Here is a 14,969-nt window from a genome sequence, read left to right as displayed (position 1 = left end):
AAGAGTCCTGGTTTCTTAATAGCACGGGGTGGAGCAAAGCCTGGGAATCCAGGCAGGAGACTTCTACACAGCAAGTTCCTCGCTGTGGCTCCCTGGGCTACCCACCTGGGCAAGTCAAGACAGCACCGCCCCTGCGTGTCTCCATGTCCTGATCTCTAAAGTGAGAGCATCAGCTCGCCGCACCTCACCTTGTGTGTGTGTTCGTGTGTGGTTTTTATTTTTAGATTAAAGTCACTGCTCAAGGCAAAGAACTCGAGGAGATCAGAGGCGCTCACAGCGAAACTCTCTTTTGGAAATAACTCTATTCATCGCTCTGCGTGTGTGGCTCCAGACATGCACTTTGCATGTGCAAACAAAGGTCTGTGTACATTTTCGTAAACGGACTTGCGTGGATTGTTGCGAGTTGCTTTTAACATTTCGCCATGCGTCGTGGAGTTCTCCCTCGGCTCGCCATAAATATCGGCCTCGTTCTTTTTGAAGTCTGCATAGTATTTCACAACGTGGACGGACTTTTTTTAAATCCCACCATATTTATTTATATATCTATCTATCTATTTATTTATTCTACCATTCTCCTGTCGATGGATATTCAAGATATTTCTATCCCCCCACCATAAAAGACAATATAGCAATGGATGCCCTTGCACAGGAGCCTTTGAATACATCTTTGTGGGTGCGTGCGTGCATGCATGTGTGCGTGTGTGTTCAGCATATGTGTGTGTTCCCATGGATGTGTGCCCATGCATGTGGTTGCTTGAGCCCTTGCGTGCATGTGACGGTCAAAGGTCAGGTTGACATCAGCTGTCTTCCTCAGTTACCCTCCTCTCACCTCTCTTTGGCGGGGAGGCTCTTCCTGAGAAACTATTCATCTTCTTTTTCTGGGCACTGAACTCAGAGCGCCACGCGTGTTAAGCACATGTTCCATCGCGGGGCTATCCCTCTCCTGCCAGGCCCCTGGAATCTTGATAGGCGTTGAATCGAATCAACAGATTTGGGGGTGGGGCAGTATAGCTTTCTGTGTTTGCGCGCGTGCACATGTGGAGGCCAGAGGCTGACATCAGGTGGTGCTGAGCTCGCTCCAGCTTTTTCTTAGCTGCACTCATTCACTCCTTCACGCCTCCACTTATAGAAGTGTGCGCATGACTTTGTCAAGGCCCGCACGTGGAGGTCAGAGGGCAGCTTTCAGGGTCGGTTTTCTCCTCTCACCATGTGGGTCCTGGAGCTGAACTGGGGTCTTGGGCTTGGTAGCATGTACCCTTGCCCACTGAGTTGTCCCCCTAACCCTCCATCTAGATTTTTTTGAGAAGGGTCTGTCCCTGAACCTGAAGTTCATCTGTTTGGCTAGGCTCACTGGCCAATGAGCTCAGCAGATCCTCCTGTCTCTGCCTCCCAGCGCTGGGATTAAAGATGGACACCAGGCCTGGCACTTTAATCCCAGCACTCAGGAGGCAGAGTCAGGTGGGTCTCTGTGAGTTTGAGGCCAGCCTGGGCTACAGAGTGAGTTCCAGAATAGTCAGGCCACATATGAGACCCTGTTTCAAACAAACAAACAAACAAACACCCTGTATTGTGGAACTCAGGGTAGGACTCAGTGGTAGACCAGTTGCCAAACATGTCCAAAGCTCTGGGGTGAATCTCCAGCATCAAATGGGGTGATACCTATATCTTCTTGCTCTATCCAGCAATCCTGCATTGTTTTATTATGACCTAGTCAAGCTTCAGTACCTATCTCTCTCTCTCTCTCTCTCTCTCTCTCTCTCTCTCTCTTTCTCTCCCATTCTTTTTGATTTAGGGTCTCATTATGTAGCCCTTGGCCAGCATAAGTATACCATCACATCTGGTTCAGAAAAACCCTCCTTAAAACAAGCTTCCAAGCCCAGTAGTGGTAACACACGCCTTTAATCCCAGCACTTGGGAGGCAGAGACAGGCAGATCTCTGTGAGTTCAAGCCAGTCTGGAATACAGAGTGAGTTCCAGGACAGGCACCAAAGCTAGACAGAGAAACCCTGTTTCGAAAAACAAAAACAAAAAACCAAGCTTCCAGCTCTCGATTAACTCCATCTTGGCCTCCTCACTCAGAGGCCCTCCCAGAGCTTGCGGAAGTGATGTTCCCCTTGCCACGATCAGCCATAAAGCTCAGTTGTGTTTGCTGAATGACAGCACAGGAACTATTTACAGAGCCATCACTTGACAAGACAAGAAGAAAACAGCAAAGACATATGTCCAAACTTCATTCATTCCTCGTGCATGTGAGTGGCACTTGGCTGAATCAGATGATGGGTTTTACATCCGGAAAGAATAGTTCCTTGATAGTGTGTGTGTGTGTGTGTGTGTGTGTGTGTGTGTGTGTGATATGTGTGTGCTTGCTTGCATGCTCTGTTCAGAGTGAACGGCTTCAGGGACAACACACTTTTAAATTTCATCTGCACTGTCCACTTCCCCTCCACTGATTTCTCCTGTCTAGACAATAAGCAAAGCAATCAATCTAACTCAGATTTGTGGCACTGCCAATTTCTCCGGTGTAAATACTTCTACCATGGCCCACATCAGCCTGCCAACATGCAGTCTGCGCCAGAGCTGAGAAAAGCTGCCCAGTGGCACATCTTTCCGTGGGGTTCTTGTCGTTACACATCAAAGACCAGTATCCAGAGGGGATGAAGACGTAGGGAATAGTCTCAAAAGAACTCAGAGCTGAGGAGTTCATTGGCTTAACTGCCTGCTCACAAAGTTTCTAAAATAATGTCTTACTTTGTTTCTCGGGACAAGATTTCTCTAGGTATCCCTAGCTGTCCTGGAACTCACTCTGTAGACCAGTCTGACATCGAACTCACAGAGATCTGCCTGCTTCTGCCTCCTAAGTGCTGGGATTAAAGGCATGCACAACCACCGCCTGGTTTTGCAAATCTCACTGTATGTAAATATTATTTCAGTAACCCTATAGCAAAAAAGAAATGGGGATGAGCGGCCCCGAGAGATGGTTCAGGGTTAAGAGCACTTGCTGTTCTTCCGGAGGACCAGAGTTCAGTCCCTAGCACGCATGTTGGACTGCTCATAACTACAAATCCAGCTCTAGGGGATCTGGAGCCCGCTATGGGCTTCTGAAAACACTCATACATACATGCGCGACACACACACACACAGAAACACAAACAAACGAAGCTTTTTTAACTTTATATTTACTTTTCAGTTGAAATGTGGGGTGTGGACCCACTGTCTTAGTCAGTGTCCTGCCGCAGAGCCAACACTCCACGGCCAAGGCCATTTATCAAAAGATGTTTAACGGGGCTTACAGTTTTGGAGGGTGTGTGTCCACGATGACGGAGCAAAGGCATGGTGGCGGGAGCAGCTGAGAGCTCACTTCTGGATCTGCAGAGATGGCACATGGAGAACGGGGGAAGTCTGGTGACAGATCTCAAAGCCCACCACAGGTGACAGATCTCCAGTGGAACAGCTCTGCTCCTTGGGGACCAAGTATTCAAATAAATGAACCTACAGGGACCATTCTCATTCAGACCACACTCTCCTGACTCACACGTGGAAAATGGCCAGGCACCCAGGGCTGCTTTGATGGAGAGACTTCAGCTTGTCTCTAAGCACAGAAAAGACAATTCAATCACAACAGGTGTCAGGATGCCCCTGCTATGACCCACTCCTTAACCACTTCCTCTGGTGTCTGGTTGTAACTCTACCAAGTTCCTGCAGGAGCTCGTCAGCACCAAGCCATCCCAGGGACTCTTTCAAGTAAAAATCGTAGGCTGTACCTGATTGGTAGAGGCTTGGTCACATGAATCTAGCCTAGCTGCAAGGGAAGCTGGAAAAGAAAGACAGTTGTGGATTTCTGCTTTGCTCCTTGGGAGAGCATAATGTGAGAGGCGACTCAAATCTGAAGTATCAGGGGGCCGCATGGTTATGAAACTGTCCTCTGGATGACCACTGGTTTCTGTCACTAGCATATCAACACTATGTCATGATATTTCATTTATATTTTAATAAATAAAACTTGCCTGAGGCTCAGAAAAGTAAAAGAGCCAGCCACATTGCCCAGTCTTACAGACCAGGCAGCAATAACACATGCCTTTAATTCCAGTAGCCACACTAGTTGCCATAGAAACCGGGTGGTGCATGCCTTTAATCCCAGCACTAGAGAGGATTATAAAATGGGAGGAGGGAGGCGGATCTCTGTGAGTTCGAGACCAGCCTGGTCTACTAGAGCTAGTGCCAGGACAGGCTCCAAAGCTACAGAGAAACCCTGTCTCGAAAAAACTAAAAAAAAAAAAAAAAAAAAAAAAAAAAGAAATGGGAGGAGGGGACTGGAGAGATGGCTCAGTGGTTAAGAGCATTGCTGATGCCAAAATGTAGGTGGTGTTTTTCAGAATTCTTGACCAGGACTTCAGAGGAGGAAAGACATTGTAAGGGCTCAGGAGAGGAATCAGTCCATCAAGTGCTCGCCTTGTAAGCCTGAGGATCTGAGTCCAATCCTTAGAGCCCATGAAAAGCTGCTAGGCCTGGTGGTACACACGGTGCTGAGCTGGCAGAGGCAGGAGGATGGATCCTGGGGTTCACTCCTAGCTGGGCTAGTGTAGTCAGGGAGCTCTAGGCCAACAAGAGAACTTGCCTTAAAGGAGGTAGACACCATTCCTCAAGATGACACCTGATTTGTCCTCTGGCCACCACATGTTGATGCGTACACATGTATCAGCCCAACACATACATGAACATGCACATACATCTGTACATGAACATGTATGTTCACATGCACTCCTAATAAAAGTGGAAATATGCTTTATGTTCAAACAGCATATATTCTGTACTTACCCATGTAGACATGCCAGGATGCTTACACATGGCAGCCTCGTAGCTCGTAGCTGTGTGCCACCACACCCAGCCTATGCAGTGCTGGCGTGGAATCCAGGGCTTCCTGCATGCTTGCCAAACTCTACCAATTGAGCTACATCCCCAAAGTGCCTTTTTTGTAAGATTTAGGAGGAAATGCTGACACCTGCCACAACACAGGGAGTCTGGGGGATAGTTCCCTAGGTGATACCGTCCAAACACAGAAGGTAGGGACTGTGACTCTGCTGTCATGAAGTGTCCAGAGTGGTCAGGTTTCACCGAGGCAGAAACTAAAGCAGCGGGCTGAGAGGGGCAGTGGGGAGCGAGCTCTGCCCTGGGCAGCATTTCAGTGGCAGACGGAAAGGAACTAGAGACAGACCTTGGTGGCGAGCCCACAGCAACGGTATCGTTGATGCCATTGAAATGTATTCTTCTTTCCTCTTCTTTTCAAGACAGGGTTTATCTGTGTAGCTTTGCAGCCTGTCGGAACTTGCTCCTATAAGACCAGGCTGGCCTCGAACCCCAAGGTTGAGAACCATCAACTTAGGAGGTGAAGTAGGAGGGTTGGAGGTTCAAAGTCATCCTCAACTACATAGCAAAAAGGCCAGTCTGGATTCCAAAAGACCCTGTCTCAATCAATCAACCAATAGACAGAGCACAGAAAGACTGGGCTTGGCAGTGCACATCTATAATCTCAGCACTTAGAAAGTAGAGGCTGAAGGATGGCTTCAAGTTCAAGGCCAACCGATCTACACAGTGAGTTCCAGGCTAGCCACAAAACCCTGCCTCAAAACAAAACAGCAACAAAACAAAACAAAAAAAAACCACAAAGAAACAAGAAAATACACTAAGAGCACTGGGAATCCAGATTGGACACGTGATCCAACCTAAGGACCCAAGAGGACTTCTTGGAAGAAGCATCTAGAACCAAGCACAGAACCTAGACTCTCAGGCCAACCAGCAAGGAACCTTCAATACCAGCAAGCGACTAGGGTGAGCACCTGAGTCCCCCAAGAACCCCTACAGAGGCAGACAGAGGCCAGGGTGGGAGGTCCCTGCCCTGCCCCACGTCCTGGAGATTGTCTGTGGGGCAGGTTGGGAACAGTATCCTTCCCACCCCATCCCACTCCCCACCCCCAGCTGTGGCTTTCCTTGCCTGTTAGTGACTGGTGCTTTGTCTTAAGCTCCCAATGCCACTCTGGGCCAAAGGTGGAGATAGAGTGGGGGTGGGGCTGAGGATGCCACAGCAGGCTTCTCCCTCTCCCCTTCCCCCAGTCGCAGCTTGGAAGGAAAGGGAAAACATCTCCCCCTGCAAGAGCCCCCAACCCTAATCACATCTGGTTCCCATTGGCCCTGTTTGGTTCTAATTGACTCACTTCCTGCTACCACCTCTGGGAACCCCCATTCTCCAGCTGTGGGAGCGGCTCCCCCTCCTTCAGCCTTTAGCGAGTTCTGCACCGTGGGGTTCCCAGTGACCTGACCTTGCTTCTTGGCCCCCACCAGGAACATGTTTCATCTTGTTGCCCCTCAGACCTTTACTGTGGTTGCTTTCCCGAGTTCTTGGGGTGTCCTGGACTTTCATGGTGTCCACTACAACCTTCTAGGTCTCATCCAGACCTTCCGGAACCTCCTTAGCCTGGCCCCTCCACTCCATCATGGGAGCTTCCGTGTACCCTAGGTGGATAGCATGTTGTGTTACTTCTGTCCTCTCCCAGGTCCTGGGAGAGCAGCACAGGGGTGTGTCTACCTGAGAGCTGTCCAATTTAAAGTCCCAGTGGTACCCTCAGGAACCACAGGGCCCTCAGGAGCAGAGCAGATGGTCCTGGGATATGGACGGCATGTGGACAGTATGCAGATGGGGTTGGAGAGGGTCAGGGAAAAAAATGACAGTTCCAGAAGGCAGGAAGGAATCAGTGATGGGAGAAGGGACCCGAGGCCCATGTGGACCCAGAGAAGCGATGGAGGGGAAGTTAGAGTCTTCACCACTGGGTATGGTAACAGTCCCCCGGCAGGCAGCTCTCTTCCGTGCAGGTTCATGTCCTCAGTCCTGGTCCAATGGTAGGAGGGTATGGTTATAGTGACAGTTAGACTCCAGCTCTCTGAGCAATAGGGATGGGGGTGCCACAGGGCTCCTGGGCCCAGACCCTGGCTTTGCTGCTTATCTGTTGTGTGACCTTGGGTGATGGATGTCCCTCAGGACAGTCACAGTGTGTCTCTTAATTATGAAGCTCTGTTCTGTGTAAGTGGAAGGAGGGATGCTCTCCAGTCCTCACAGCCCTCTCCCTAGGAAAGAGTTGAGATAATAAGCACTATTATTATTATTATTATTATTATTATTATTTATTAATATTCATCTTACAGAGTCAGAATGGCTAGGGCCGCAGCATGGTTAGCAGAGTATTTGCCTAGCAGACCCAAAGCCCTGTGTTCTGTCCCCAGCACAAGGCGACAGGGCTTATAATCCTATATCCCACCTCTACTCCCAGCACTCAGGGGTAAAGGCAGGGGGATAAAAAGTTCAAGATCACTTTCCTCTACCTAGTGAGTTTAAGACCAGCCTGGGTAATAAAAGACACTGTCTCAAAACAAACAGATAATAAAAAACAAACAAATCCCGATCCAAGGTCACACAACAGGTAAGAAGCAAAACCCAGAATCTGAATCCAAGAGCCTCTTGTCATCTGTCCCTGCTGTTCAGAGGCCAGAAATGTCCCAGAGACGCGGGATCTATTCTGCGGTCTCATCCCTCAGGCTTTGGACCAGATTCTGGACTGTCTGCTCATGAACAAGGTTCATCTGTGTCCCCCAGACAACGGCATTAAACACCTTGCCCCAGCCGCCAACCCATAGATGAGCGTCACCTGGGGCCACATGATGAAACCCCCTGAGCTTCAGACCCCTCGTCTGCAGAATGGGACTGCAGCCCAGAGCCAAATGTTCCCAGAAGAGCAAAAGGGACCCCGTGCCATTTTCAACTTCCTTGTGACACATTCATAGGGAGTAAAAGGAACCTTTTGGTGAAGCTCATCTTAGAAACATTTTAAACCCAATAGTGCATATTGTTTCCATTTCCATGAGAGGACTGATGTAAATATGACCAATGAACTATGCCACACCCTTCTGTCATTATCAATGCATGCCGAACTCTCAGGGACATGTCCATTTGGTCTAGCCCCGGGAGCCACTCATGACCATCATCCTGAGCCCTGCAGCTCTTGACTGAAAGGTTCTATTCAGTGTGCGAGCCATCAGACCCCAGGCTGGCCCACCGTGGGAAAGCATGCTGACGAAGGATCTCAGTCACCTTGGCCCTACCTGACAGATCTCCCTTTAGCTACACAGGGGCCCCTGCCTCGCGCTGCTTACTCCACCAGTAGTCAGGGCTCTCTGGGCACCCTGGGACCAGGTCTGGGGCCCTGTCTTCCTTCTGGGAAAGAGGAGAAGATGGGGAAGGACAGGCTGGGGCCATAAGCAGCGAGCTGCTGCAGCGCCGGGCATGGGGACAGGGTTTGTTTGCACGCCTTTGAAGCTGGGAGATGAAAGTGGGGGCCCACATGGCCTGCCTTTGATTCTTTCCTCTCCGGGCCCCAAGCAGCTGTAGCAGGGCCAGCGCCCAGCCCTTCACTGCCCTGGGGGACAGAAGGGGCCCCGGCCCAGGGCTGTTCTCCCCTGAATGACTTGGGGGTGAGTGGACAGACTCACCCAAAAGGAACTGAGGGGGCAGCAGGTGTGACACTTAGAACTGCGTCGTAATTCTGCTGGGGACAGCTTTTCGGCAGGAGATGGAGCACCCACCGTCAGCAACCATTCCTGGGACAGAAACACGAGAGGATTATGATCGGCCATTGGTGGTCATCCGCCCTCGATAAATCATTGTACTTCAGTAACTGTGTACGCATGTATGCGCGCCTGTAGGGGCCAGAGGTCAACGTAACTCTTCAGCTTACTTTTTGAGACACTATCTCTCACTGAACCTGAACTTAATGATTTGGCTAAACCAGCAAGCTGCAGGCCTCCTGCTCTCTCTACCTCCCCAGCTCTGGGATTCCAGCACTCTGCCACACCCGACTTTTCCTCGTGTGTACTGGGAGGTCAGGTCCCCATGCTTGTTCAACAGCCGTCTACTGACCGAACCATCTTCCCAGTCCTAGTGAATCTTTTGGGGGGGTTACCATGTACCAGACACTGCTCTGGATTCCCCCCTTGAGTGATATAGGACAGAGAAAAAAAGTGTCACATTGGAATTGTCTGGCCACGTCACCCCAACACCACCACCACCGTCATTATCACCACTTCTTCAGAATCTACTGACCACTGGTGACCGTTGAGGAAAGGGATCAAGCTCTGGGAAAAGCACTCACTGCCAAGACCTCATCAGGTAAGTGAAGAGGAGGGGGAGGGCACTGGCTGTTGAGGGCCGTAACTCAGAGCTGGGGCACTATGCCTAGGCTCCAGGGTGTAAGCAGTTGGAGGTCATGGAAGGCCCACAAAACTTTGGAGCCAGCAAGGGTGAAAGCAAAAGCAAATCCTTGATAGAGTCCTGCACAGCTTTTGTAGTCCAGGACCTCTTTCACCTCCCACGGTGTAGGTCAATCACCCCAGGCCAAACACCTGTCTGAATATCTCAGGTCTGCCCTCAGGCCGTTCAGGACCGGGGGAACCAGCCCTCTGGCCTTGCTCTTCTACGCCCAGCTCTTGCTGCCTCTTGTGGAGAAGGCAGGACCCATGACAAAGCCAAGGCCGGGGACAGAAACAAGGTAGCTCAGAACGAGGGTCCCAGGCTCCCAAACAACCAGAAGCTGACAATGGCCCTCTCTTGCCTCACTGTCTCCACCCAATGCTGCTGCTCCCGCATCACTAAAGCCCTGAGACTCTGGAACTCACCCACAGTAACACTCTTAGGAGGAAGCACAGCCAGGACCGCAGCCAAAGTCTGTTCTTTCCACCGAATTCACTGTCTGCAAGTTTGGTCCTTTTCCTTGCTGCACTCAGAGCAAACCCAGGCCTGAAGCCTGAAGGCCTCCAGACCAGGCCAAAGGAAGAAGAGTGGTGACCATCAGGTGGTCAACTCCATGACATCCCCCCACCACCAGACATGGCAAACCCACGGGGCTTCATACACCCCAACTTCAGATGGAGCCCCAACACAAAGACATATTGCGCAGTCCTCAAGTGTTGCTTTGTCAAAAGGCTGAACGCACTTAGTGTCTACACTATCCTCTTCAGGCTGCAGAGACGGCTCAGCAGTAAAGCTGCTCCCACCGAGCCCAGTGTCCTGAGGGTCCCACATGGTGGAAGGCAAGACCTGACTCCTGCAAGCTATCCTCTGGCTTCCATGCTCCCCTCTCCAAAATAAATAATTTTTTTAACTGAATTTTTAAAAATTGTCTTCTTTTCTGAAAAAGGGCACATATTTGTACTGATTTACCTGAAACACACATGGCAATGGTGTGACTTTAGCGTTTTCTTTTCATTTAAAAATTACAGTGTGTGTGCGTGTGAAATATAACTGAAATACTAAACTGACCATTTGCTTGCTATTTCTGCTTAGGTTGAGTCTGTGTGAGGGGAAAAAGCTAAGTACCTAACAGCACAGGATGCTGGTGGGTAAGGCCCACAGTGTGCAGGCGTGCAAAGGCCAGTGTCCTCCTGCCTAAACGAAGCACCTGATGGGAGGGGTACTGAGACCCTGTACTGCTGACCATGGCGAAGACCACGCACAGGTAAGTCTGTTTGTGAGAAAACAGTGGAAGTCGTTCACAACACCCAGGCCCCGGTCCATATCCACCCAAGCGCCCGTCTGCATCCTCCCAGGCCCTGTCTGCATCCTCCCAAGCTCCCATCCATATCCACCCAAGTGCCCATCCGCATCCCCCCAGGCCCCGTCTGCATTCTCCCAAGCTCCCATCCATATCCACCTCCCAAGCCCCCATCCATATCCACCCAGGCCCCCGTCTGCATCCACCCAGGCCCCCGTCCGCATCTACCCAGGCTCCCGGCCACATCCATCCAGGCTCTGTGTTGGGGAGCCTGGAGGCCACATTGCCGCCTCTCCTCCCTGGGCTGCGTGGCCCCGCAGCTGGCTGGTGTAGAGCACACATGTTTTGACTGAAACCCCCCCTCCACCTCTTGAACACGCCAACATTAAAGGGAGCGTAGCTTTGTAAAACTGAAACTATAAAACGCTTCTGAAACCCAGCCCGGGGGATTAAAGAAACCACATGAAAAGGGACTCGGGACGACCTGGACGCTGACTTCCTGTTCAGAAGTTCGTTCAACATGTGCCTCCCACCCGGGCTGCTGGTGTGGATAAGGAGGACGTGGAAGGAGGATGGCCAGGGCTGGTGGAGGCATCCAGGAGCCTCCAGTAGTCCAAAGACTGACTAAAGGGCCTGCCCTGGTGACCTCAGCAGGGCCCTTCCAGGCCTCCAGCCTCCAGAGGTTCTGAGAAGGGCAGACACTGACTTTGGCTTTGAGACCCTGCCCTGTAGTAACAGGCAGACCAGGAGTCATCCTGTGACCGACCGTCTCCCCAGCTTCTGCCAGTCTCCTCTGCTGTCACACTATGGTGTCCACAGGCCTGGATAGGAAGTCCCTGGAGCTTCCTCCTGGTTCATCCTCCTGTCCGGCCACAATGAGCCTCTCTGCCAGGGGCTAGGGAAATGGTTCATTGAATAAAGTGTTTGCCATGCAACCATGAGAATCTAATTTAGATCATCAGACCCACGGGGGGAAAAAACCTGGGTATGGGGGCTAAAGAGATGGCTCCATGGTTAAGGGTACTGACTGCTCTTCCAGAGGACCTGAGTTCAATCCCCAGCACCCACAGCAGGTGCCTCATAGCTGCTTGTGATGATCCAGCATGCCTGACGCTTCTGGCCTCCACAGATACCTGCATTCATGCACACACACACGCACACACACACACACACACACACACACACACACACACACACACACAAGTCTCCACTAGCCACAGGAGCTGACTGCAGATTCAAATATCATCTCTGCTACTTCTCGACTGTGGGTCCATTCCAAGATCCTAAAGCACTTACCCTACAGTGTTACTTAGGGGAAAGTGGCCAGCTAAATGCCAGGTATGTGGTAAGAGCACCACAGGGGCAGATGCCTGCCAATGCTTCTCACATTATTGGGCAGGGCAGGGTTAGGACAGCCCTGTAGGATGCTAGGTCCAGCTGGCACAGGCAGAGCCTTGGGCTGGAAAGGGAAGAAAGGATGCTCCACACTCTGGCCTCACAAGCCCGAGGTTTGAGTTCTGTCTTGCTTGTGGTCCCTCTCTGAGCCCAGGGCATTTGGTCTTAGAAAAGGCGGGAGATGACAAGCTGCTCAGAGGTCTCCTCGGGGTCAGATGTTCCCATTTGGGGCTGGAAAACAAAGGGGGCTCTGGTCTGCCTCCTTCATAGATCCTTGATTTAGTGGCCAAAGAAGGGCCCGCAGAGATTGCTGGTCTCGAGGCTGCACGCATCCTGAGTTCACTCCCTATGGACACAACACCCACACCCTCTACATCCCACACACACATAAAATGCAGCCCCCTTACACGCCACACACCACAGGCCACTTGCCAGCCACTCCCAGCCCCCAGCTCACTAGAGCCCTCCCTGTGTTCCATAAACTCCCCGTGCCCTCCAGTGTCCCCCGCAATCACTTACCTAATATTAGGATATTAAAAAATATGGCAAGATTTTAAGAGACTTATTAAAATGCAATTAGCAGCATGTACAACCTAAGCAGGGAGATTATTTTTAAAAATGACTTGATTGTGCGGAATACCGCGCACCTTTCTGAGGCCGTAAACCTGCCAATCACACGCTCTCAGACGAGAAGTTTCCCTTGCTTTCTCTTTGTCCTTCAGGATTCTCTCACACTTCCAGTAACTATGAAGGCGGTGCCCCCCCAACCCGCAAAATCTGCCCCAAAATCTGCCCGTTTACACGTAGTTACACTAAGACCATCTGAGAGACCCCATGGAAGGAAGTCAAGGGTGAGTCAAGTCCAGAGCCAAACCTGGAGACGCTTAAGTCAGCCAGAGGGTGAGCAAGAGATGGAAAGGCCCCTACCCTCACCGCTACTGCTTAGATGAGGGCGCAAGCTTCTGCTTATGGGAAACTATTCTTTGATAGGAAAAAGTTGAAGACAGAAACGAGGAGGAAGGCGTTCTGCGGGGAGAGCTACGGCTGACCTCTTCTGAGGGTTGCACCCCAGAGGCCTTCCCCACACCCAAGCCCCCCTACCCCCTCCAGCAGCCACGGGTCAAGTTGGAACAGGGTGTTATGCTGCCCTCTGCTGACTGCTCCCCACATTGCCACTCTGCTCTTAGGACCTGGGGACCCAGTGGCAGGCTGTCTCCTTGGGTCCGGTGTCAATCATTCTCACACAGGTCGGGCCACGAGGACCTCCCGAGATCTCTCCCATGACCTGAACCTGCAGGGAAACACGAACTGGAGTTGTGTGAGGACTTCTGCCAGACCACGGCCTCCCATGCCGCCCCGCCCGGCTTAAGGAGTTTATCAAATGTGCTTGCTACTTCCTGGCATTAGGCTCCCCCTGGCACTTTTATTCCAGCCATAAAAAGGCTATTTCATTGAGAAATAAAGTCCCATCTCCCTGACGTGTAACTCCTTTCAGCACTCTTACTCAACTGCCAGGCAAAATTTATGCTTCCTGGATGCTCTCTCTCGTGATTACAACTGGAAACCGGGCAGAAAGCTGGAAGGCGGATCTCCTTCCTGGCCAAGGGACGTGTGTTGGTGTCTGTGGTCTAAGAATCCTGAGAACCCAAGGTGTGCTAGAAGGATTCCTTGCCTCAGAATAACAAGACCATGGTCTTCCAACTATGTGACCTTGGGTAAGATCATGAGCCTCAGTTTCCTCACCCATAAAATGGGCAGAAGCATTTCTTACTCAAAGGGAGTGGTTCTGCATGCAGACGGAGGTGGCCAGTCTTTGGAAACAGAATGTCACCTTTATTCTGGAGGCAGGGGAGTTAGGTCTCCTTCTTTCCCTCTCTCCCTCTCTGAAGCTTTTGTTTTCAAGTGTGCAACGGGGCAGTCGAATCCTCTAGAGCCTTGTTAGAACACAAACTGCTAGACTGGACTGACTGAATGTCTCCATCTGTCATCTGGGGCGTGGTCCAATTTGTTCTCTTCAGCAGTGGCCATGCTAGACAGTGGTAACTGAGGTACATTCCCAGCTTAAGAATTTGCATTTTGCCAGGCACTGGTGGCACATGTCTTTAATCCCAGCACTTGGGAGGCAGAGGTAGGAGGATCTCTGTGAGTTCAAGGGCGGCCTGGTCTACAAAGTGAGTTCCAAGAGAGCTAGAGCTGATTCACAGAGAAATCCTGTCTCAAAAAAAAAAAATGCATTTCTAAGCTGAGCATGGTGGGGAGTGGCTGTCATATATCTCATCGACTGGGAGGTGGAAACAGGAGGATCGGGTTTCAAGATCAGGCCTCTGCTACACAGTGGATGCAAGAGTAGCCTGGCCTACATGACACCCTGTCTCAAATAAATTAGTAATTTGCATTTCTAGTATATTCCAGGGAATGCTGATGTCGCTGGCTGGGAACCTCACTGTGAGAACCATGTCTGAGGGCCATGGCGCTGGAAAGAGGTGTGGCTCACCCTAGGTCTCAGGAGAGGAGAGAGGAGAGAGGGCTGAGATGTAGTCCAGATGGCAGAATTCTTGCCTAGCGTGCAGAAAGCCTTGGGTTCCATGTCCAGCCTTATGTGACCAGGCTCAGGAGGAGAGGCAGGAAGATCAGGGGTTCAAGTTCATGCTAAGTTACATAGTGAGTCTTAAGACTGTCTTTGGATATTTGTCAAAGAACAAGCTGGGGGAGGAAAAGGAAGTGGTTATGGAGAAAGGAAAAGGTGACCTCTGGCTGGGTCCATGAGAACAACCTTCTGTCCCTGTCGTCATCCTCCCTGCCTTGCCCTGATGTCTGTAGCAGCACACAGCACACTTACACGTATGCACTCACACACACACACACACACACGCACACACACACACATATATATATAGCAAGACCTGAAAGAAGCAGAGGCATGGGAACACGGCACAGCCTGGCCTGGCAAGGCCAGGGACCCTGCACAGTGCCTTCATTTCT

This window comes from Microtus pennsylvanicus, chromosome 13 (assembly GCF_037038515.1).
Source record: "Microtus pennsylvanicus isolate mMicPen1 chromosome 13, mMicPen1.hap1, whole genome shotgun sequence".
NCBI classification, from domain to species: Eukaryota; Metazoa; Chordata; class Mammalia; order Rodentia; family Cricetidae; genus Microtus; species Microtus pennsylvanicus.
The sequence above is the reverse complement of the archived record's forward strand: the minus strand, read 5'-3'. Positions refer to the sequence as shown.